This window comes from Lepeophtheirus salmonis, chromosome 7, assembly GCF_016086655.4.
Source record: "Lepeophtheirus salmonis chromosome 7, UVic_Lsal_1.4, whole genome shotgun sequence".
Classification (NCBI taxonomy): domain Eukaryota; kingdom Metazoa; phylum Arthropoda; class Copepoda; order Siphonostomatoida; family Caligidae; genus Lepeophtheirus; species Lepeophtheirus salmonis.
Genome location: NC_052137.2, coordinates 27,444,157 through 27,453,118, shown reverse-complemented (window position 1 = coordinate 27,453,118; position 8,962 = coordinate 27,444,157). Strand labels below are relative to the sequence as shown.

The following is an 8,962-nucleotide window of genomic DNA, read 5'->3' as shown; positions in this document are numbered from 1 at the left end:
GAAAGAAATATACTTGATAAAAATGGGCTTCACAAAAGATTCCTAGGTTAGATGGAGTATTTGTAATACTATAATGTTTATCTATACTTAATCAGTGCAACTCCATCTAATCAATTAAAAGAAGATAAAAAAAAGGGAGCAACCCAGAACGATTACTATGGTAAAGCTGGGTTGGCACGAGATCACCCGGGCCTGCAATGCTTCTGGTGCCATTTGGTTGAGGTTATCAAGAGAGGTGTATCTCTTTATGAATAATTTAATTTATTTAAATGTAACTTTTACATAATATAAAAAATTATAGTTTTATCCCATCTAGTTAGCTCGTTAAAAGCCAATAAAGATTTCCTTAATTTATATGGACCACCCTGTACTTGAAAGTAATAAATGTTGATATAGGGAGTCGTTGGCTTTGAACGTATTATCAAGTTGCAGTGGATAGGAAATCCACAATTGCCATTGATTTTTTTGGAATATGAAAGACAACTTCAATCTAACAATATAAGAAAATTGAAATTTCATCTTATTATGTTTAGATGTTCTGTCCTCTCCATTTCGGAGGGTAAATTATTAGTGATGTAAATCGTGTATATTTCTTAGTTGGTCTGTTTTTTTAGAATTGGTATTTTGAAGAATGTATTTACTTTTCCTTAGCCGTTGTTATTATTATTTAGTTTCTGAATAGTGAACATCCTTTCCTTAATAAATTCAATTATATTCCTAACCTGATCGAACATTCCTGTGTGCTCACAAAAGAAGGGGAGTAACCTTGAGGATTGCAGAGTTATAATTGTAAGGCATTGTTGGACTCAAAGTAGAATTGAGGATAGGTGTCCCGAGTAATTCTTGCCAATGTCCTTGCTTATTTCCTTCTCTCTAGTCACAGCTGATTGTAGCAAATCAAATTAAACGTCATGATAGCAAAGCTGCTCTCCTTCAATAGATACTTCAAATCATCAGGGAACTAGGTATGTTGATTTTTGGTTTTTTAACATGTCCGAAATACAATCGATTTCCATCTCTATAAATGGTTTCTTTTGCTAGGAACTCCCAAGCTAACTTCCCGTGACGTACTCCCTATAAAAGTAAACTAACTTATAAAATGGGATTGAGACTAAACCAATAGTAAAAATAAACGTTATAGTGCTAAGTACTTGTATGTGTACTTAAATACATTGCAGGGACTTAAAACTTACTTAAATACCTCAAAAACTAACCCTAATACTTGTAATTGACTAAAGTAAATTTAAATATACTTCCCTTACCCTTGCTATGTAGAGAATCAAAGAACATACTCGTATATTATTATTGTTAATGAAATATTTTGATATAAATTACCACTTCCTCCACCATGAGAGACTTTTAAAATAATTGAAATGACTTTGATTTGTAAATAATTTAGATTCCACTAGAGTGATCCTCACTTTATCGTTATATTTTAATGGCTCTGCAAAGTATAATTTAAGTCCATCAGTAACAATATTCCTTAGAAATAAATAACGTCCCTTTGAATATTTTTAAACCCATAGGCTTATTTTTATACGTTGAACATCCCAATATATATTACGATCATGATCTCTACAAGGACAATCAACGATTTTACTGGATTCCAATCTCCACTGTGCCATATATATATTTATAGTTCTACCTAGCGCAGAGCCTAGGCACTTGCTCCCCTAAAACTATAGTCAACTATTTTCAATTCGAGTCCAAGTTGCAGTTTAATGAGATTTAAATTTGACTCCTCGAGCTCGAGCCACCATATCTAATTCAGCCATTCCAAATACTACAATTCAATGGGTGGATCAGTGGTTCCCCACTGGGGCTTTTAGGACTCCTTGTGCTCTGGAGTGTATCTTCAAGGGGTTTAGAAAAGATTACATATTGAGCTACGAAGTGATGAAACATTGTGAATCACGGATATAGATGAGATGATGAATGACGTTTCAACAATACCAAATAATAATGTATAATGAGTTAGGTAATATGTAAATAGTGCTTTGAATTTCAAATCAAATTAAGTATTAATTACAAAAAGTACAAAAAATTGGTCTTTTGCATATAAATAAATATTTAATAATAATTATTATTTTAATCAAGATTACTGTAGAACTACAGTAATAGTAGACTTATTAATGCAGGTATATTTAAAGTTGCAAGTAAAAAAACAAAGTTATAAGCATTAACACTATAAAAATAATTTGTTCTACCCCAGTATTTAGTGCAAAAAATATTTATTTTTTTTAATCACATGATTTCTTGTTGCAAATCTCACAATGTTTTTTTTTGTTTTGTTTTTTAATACATATTTTCAAACAAAATATTGATAAACTAAGAAAATATGACTTTCTTAAAAATATATATACATTATTAAAATGTTTTACGTGTTCAATTGACTGTTATGGACACAAGTAAATAATTAAATATATATAAAAAAATAATTATTAAGTCATGTTCATAGGCAAACATCCCGGCAATGAAATATTCTTTATCAATTCAACCTCTTGATCATTGGCTCTGTAAAGTAAAAAATAGTCATCCGTTGGAATCATAAGTCATTTGAGATTAAATAAGGACTACATAAAACGGATAACTCAGATTACTTGGAGGTGTATGATCACACTTTTAGCTTCAAGCGTGAAACGAAGAATATATTCTGGCAGTTCTCGTTTCATTTTATATTGATAAAATAAGTATATGAGCTTTAATCCTTTATGATCCAAAATGATATGAATATCATGTTTAGTACATCCATATTTATTAATTATGTCAACAAGTGGTACATATTTCCACTTTTTTTAAATCCAAAAATACACTCTCAATGATGTAGGTTTGACCAAGAATTCCTTTTTTTGACTCAGTGCCAAAATGACTTCAATAAAATCCCTAGAGTCATGTGAAGGGATTAATCTGAAAAAAATAAAAATATAAAGTATTATTTGTTAGTTGATATTCCCCACCACTCAGTCACTTACACTACTCCACAGACTTTCAAACCAAGGAGAAATATTGCAATCATAGAGCTCTTCAGCAATATTCTCTAAAATCCATGTCAATAGACATTCAATTAAAACTAATAAAAAATAAATAAAAAGTCCTAAGAGACCCTCCTAAAATGAGTTTTGAAGGATTCATATTAACAATTAAATAAAAGTACACCAACATAATTACATCCGAGTCCATAGACGTATTCGTCAATACGACTTCCGTCATTTTCCCTCATTTCTTCGGATTTATTAGTTTGTTTGTCATCATTACCAATGTTATTATGATGAGGTCATAGGCTGTTGCACCTGCTGGGAAAGGTTTTGTTGCTCACAAATAGTTCCGTTATTATTATTTTTAAATTTATGTCATTTCATATGAAGATTGTTACGCATGATATGCATCAAAATCCGCGAAAAATGATTGTTGATTAATTTATAATTATTAATATATTTATATTTGGTTAGATATTTTCTGACATCCCATCAGTAACCACAAATAAACTGAAGGTAAAATGCATCTGATTATTTTTTTACAATAAGGAAGAAATTTAGGAAGTAATTGATTTTCTAATTATTATCAAAATATAGATATTCAAATCTTCTCTTATATGTTTTTATCGCTTTATATACTACAATTTATTTCATTTAAAACAGTCAAAAACCTTGTTTTGAAAAAGAATACATATTCCATTTTTAACATAATAGCTTCCTCGTCTAACTGTGTCGATAATATAACTATGATTGAGTTGCAATTTTTGCAGTTTTTTTAGAACCAAAAATGACTTTTTTTTTTTTTTTTTTGCAAAGTAAGTATTTGTATTAGAGTCTCATGAGCTTTACGGAATTCATCTATATGTACTGTAGATATAATAATCATAGGAACATAGGCTACAAGAGTAAAAAATATAGGTGTACTTCATCACGAGGAAGCAATGCAGTTTTAGTTTACTACAAAAACAGACATTAATAGTTAATTAAATTTAAAGATGCATATTTTTTTAGCCATTAAGCTAAACAATTAAATCTATAATTTTATCTACCAAGGTATGATTGAGTGTTAGTTCAAACAAACAAAAAACAAAATATCTCACTATTTAGTTTTTAGTATTGTAAAAACATAATTTATGTACATAGTACATGATAAATCATTTGCAGTCATTTCAATTCATATTTTAAGAAATCTTAAGGAATACTGACCAAACCTATCCATGAATCATTTTTTAAAAGTCCGAGTACAGTCTAGTCAGGCTTGGATATTGAAGGGGAAAATGAACAGCGTTTAAACTTTCCGTTTATTTTGAACGAATGAACGATAAACGGGGGAAAAATGAACGATGACTTGAGAAAAAAAATGAACGGCGTTCATTTTTTATTGTTTCTAAAGTGTCGTTAGTAACTATCATTATGGATATAATTATTATTGTCTTAGGGATCCCTTAAATAAAATTAATTTATATTAAAAAATTATGAACCTGATTTTATGTGTGAATTGATTACTTTATATGAAATATATCATATATAACCATTTGCAAATCACATGACTATGGAATGGTCGTGTAGGAAATAGGTATTCTGGGTTAGGTAAGAATGCAACTTTCTACATACCCATTCATTTACTATTCTTTTGCTAAATGTTTTACTAAAATTTGAATATAATTTAAGATAAGGAGGTCAGTGCAGTGTAAAGTTTTGGTGCCCTGATGTGATTTATCTCAGATTTTGTATTTTCAGTGCTATACTGTTAGGACCAAGGAGGGTGTAATAAATAACGTTTCAAAATTCTATATAATGTAACAAAATATTTTTGGTTCCTCTACTTCCGATCTACCTCTGAAGTCCGAACGAAAGATTATTCTATTAAACGTTATAAGAGATCAGCTCTGGATGTAACCAATCAGTTCCAGAATTCTACTAAAAAATAATTATTTGCTACAGTTTCCAATTTATAATACTAATGATTAAAACAAATATAAGATGTAGTTTCTTTAGAGAATTATAAGCATAAAACAAATCAGCAAAGGACTCTATTTCCAAAATTCCTTAATTTTAAGCGAACCCTTAATCGTTGGTTGGCTGATTTAATTCAAGTTTTTACTGATAGTAAAAATAGATCTAAAGTATCATTTATATAATGAATTTAGTAACTTTATTTTTAAATTGATAATGATATAGCATCAGAGTTAACTTATAATGGGCAATTTTTTTTCTATAAAAACAATTACGGAGCCCAAATCAATTAAATAGTTGAGGTTACGCCAAAGTCTCCCTTTTAGTAATTATAATTACAGATGTGCATTTTTTTCCAGGAAATTGATAACATTTCAGCAAACATAATCATATAAATTGAGAGTATGAAGTATTACTCATTATGAATAGGGCCCTCAACTAATAGATGCCCGAAGCACAACTTGATATATTTTTAGGGAAAGCCTATTACAAGGGTTATTTCTTTAATTTAAGACTATTTATATGAAAATCAAGTAAAGTTTGTCCGTTTCCTTAGCTTTGAAGGGTCTCATTTTTGACAAACATGTGTAGCTAAAGCTCAGAACTTCATATTTAAAAAAAAGATAAGTACTTTTATGGTGTCTCGACATAAAAAGAATCTTGAACAAAAATAAAGAAAAAAGAAAAATTTCAATTTATTTATTTACCTCAAATATGCATTCAACCAAATATTTCAAATACATATTTGAAACAATTATAAGCTTTGTATTCCAATTTGTGGGATGATCTAAGATACCTCATAATTGTTGCTATGGTTATATATTTTTTTTAATTTAAGGTATATATTGGTCCCTATATAGTTTTTCAAATAAAATTCGTTAATTTTTATTATGACGATAATTTTTTTCTACTTTAAGGCCAATTTGCGATACACCCAAAGAGTGAACAATAATAATTTTTGATAAGAATTGACAATTATTCGCCAAAAAATACAGATGTAATCTTCACTCCATTTTGAGAATATTCATTCAAGCTTGCATTTCATCAGATGGGTCAAATATGATATATACAAAAAAAATGAATCTTACTTCAGCACCAGGCATGTGTTTTTAAAACAAATTTCATGGACACCTAATAAGTAATAATTCTGACCAAAGCAGGATACTCCCTCTAGTACATTTATATTGACAAGCTTTGACTTTACTGGATTTGTTGCCATATAGTCATGGGAACATTAAATTTTACCGCTACCACAAGAAGTTAATTCTTTCATATTTGCTTTTTAGTAACTATTCGCGCTTTTTATTTATTAAAATAAAATAAAGTACTTCTTATTCATTATTTGTATTGAAATAGTTAAAGATTACATCATTGATATATAATTTGATTATCCACATCCCAGTACTGTAAATCCTTCATCTCATTTTTTAGTTGCATATAGTACAAAATCTTTACTTGTACTCATTATTAATAAATAAAAACTCAAAAAATAAATAAATTATATATATTAGTGTAGGGTTTCGGTCTGCAAACACTAAACCGGTCTGAAACCCTTATGGTTTTTAGAAAACCGAACTAATTTGCTCATTTAAAGAAGTTCGGTCTGACTGGTCTCAAAAAAAAAAAATAAAAAAATCCGTCTGGATCGATCGTATAAAAAAATCAGTTTTATGGAAATAAATATTTTCTTAAGTAGAAATTTAAGAGAAGTTTCTTTTTTGTCAGCATTACAATGAAATTAGATGATTATAAAAAGGACCAATTTTAGCACCAAGGAATCAATAAGTTGATAAAATCTATAAAGATCTTTTAGGTGAAATTTATAATGAACATAAAGAATAAAATAAAGAATTTATAATAAATAAATTTATAATAAAGAATTTTTAAAGAACATATCTATCAATTGACCATGTAATAGATACAAATGACACAATCCAATCGAGATTCTTAATTCTACGTAGCTAGAATGCTTCCAAATAAGTTGACATTAAAATTTGGTGTTATAATTACTTTGTTTAGAAATCTCTTAGACGCTCTTTTCTAAAGCTAATTTAGTGCTTCGGTAAAACAGATGGAAAATGTCTGATAAATACTTCGAGATCAGCTACTTTTAAATGCCAATGACTGCTTATAAGTAAAGACGTTTATAATATAAACTAATTCTAACCGTGTTAATTTAGATATACAAATTAAACACTCCCAAATTTAAAAATTCTGATTGAAACAAAATAAAAAGATTTAAATTCTATATAAAAGACTGAACTAAATGCATTAGAAGAACATAATTCATACATGTATAAACCGCTAGATAAGAAAATTTGAAAAAAACAATCGTTTAGTGGAGGTAAAACAGATGTTTTGAGGGTATTTGTGCTAAAATATTCGATGTTTTTTTTTATCTTGATTTTTAAATAATATAAAATTACTATAAGTACAGGGTGCACAAGTTGTCTGTTCTGCGAATTTTGCATACGCAGTTTCCTCTCCATCCTGTTATCAGATAAATAAAAAAACTAGTTTCTGAAAGTTTGATGAATACTTATTTATTTCATTTAAAAAAATGACATCCAGCCTCAATAAGAGATTCTATACGAGTATGAAAGTGCAAGCAGGGCATTGCCACTTGGTCCCTTGGTTAATCTTGAAATTCATTCTTTATGCGACTGATAAGTTCGTCTTTTGTGTTGCAGAGGGTTCAGTTAGTTTGCCATTCGAGTGCGCCCCACACAAAAAATTCATCAGATTAAGATACGGTGAGTGGAAAGGCCAATAGACGAGATGAAGTCGTCAAAATTATCTTAGAGCAATATAAGACTGTTTTTTCGAGGTGTTGCATGTCACCGAGTCCGGATGCCACATGTAAGGCCTCCCATTAGTAAACATGTTGATCCAGGGGTTCCCCTTGGTCTCACGACACCACCTCCCTCACCAATCTGTATCTATCTTAATGACAGAGCCTTACTAAAACAGAAAATCGTCGAGGTAAAAAAAAAAAAAAACTTATAAGAATAATGGGAAATAATAAAACTATGCTGAAATAATTCAAACAAATCAAACTCATTGAGTGTCATACATTAAAAGCAATTAACGGGTATGTTTGTTTTAACATTTATTAAATGATTTATGAAAAAGATAAAGTACTAATTCCATGTTCTACTGGCCTACAACAACGGAATGAGTGAATAATAATTATTTGAACGTTCCTCATTTTTATTTTTTTAAAGAGAGATATATCCCGGAAATAGACTCATAAACACATCTACTAATGTATAGTATACACTTACTTAACCTCTTAAACATATGTAACTATATCCCTTTTAAGTTTTTTTTTTGTTCCTAGGTATGAGTTGAAACTCTTCACATAAACTTGTAATAAAAAGGTAATAAGTAGGGTTGAAAATTCTAAGCATTTTTTAGTGTGCGAGGTTTACTGTTATTGGGAACCAGAACAGTTTTTTTTTATTTTCTAAAGCTGTCATCATTATTCTTTTAAACTTGAAGAGAGAGGAAATCTTTATAAAACGTAACTACGGGTATGTGTGCTCATGTATGACGGAGAGTAACACGGATGATTCATATGAATAAATCCTTGTTGGACTCTGAGTAGAATTGAGGATCGAAAACGGAGTAATTCCTGCCTATGTTTCCTGTTGTGATACGGATTGAGACTTAATTTTATTTTCTAAATCTTACAGTAGCTATATTATTTTGTTGTTGTTTTTACAGATAAGAAATGCTTACAATTTACAAAAAGAGTAATAATTACCTACCAGTGTATCTATGGTAGGATCCTGGAAACAATACGGAAACAAGTTTTTTACTATTCATCAATTAATTTATTGAAACGGAATTTGATGGTGAGCTCCAGTTGTTGGTGGAAGCTACTGCAGACTCTCTAGATATACTGGGTGCTCATGGAGGCACAAGGCTTGTAACCAGAGTCTTCAGGGTACTGGTGCTGTTGTGTCGTCTCCTGAAAGACTTTTACTACACTTGTGCCTTGATTGAATAGCCTAAGGGGTTGAGGTCCG

General features: G+C 29.7%; 1 long non-coding RNA gene across 1 annotated transcript; it reads right to left on the bottom strand.

The window, feature by feature from the left end:
* Positions 1–2,214: 2,214 nt before the first annotated feature.
* LOC121121649 (uncharacterized) lies at positions 2,215–3,300 on the bottom strand. Its single transcript, XR_005865538.2, has 3 exons — positions 3,169–3,300; positions 2,973–3,107; positions 2,215–2,907 (listed from the first exon to the last, which is right to left on the bottom strand). It is a non-coding gene; the product is annotated as an uncharacterized lncRNA (long non-coding RNA).
* Between the last annotated feature and the right edge of the window lie 5,662 nt (positions 3,301–8,962).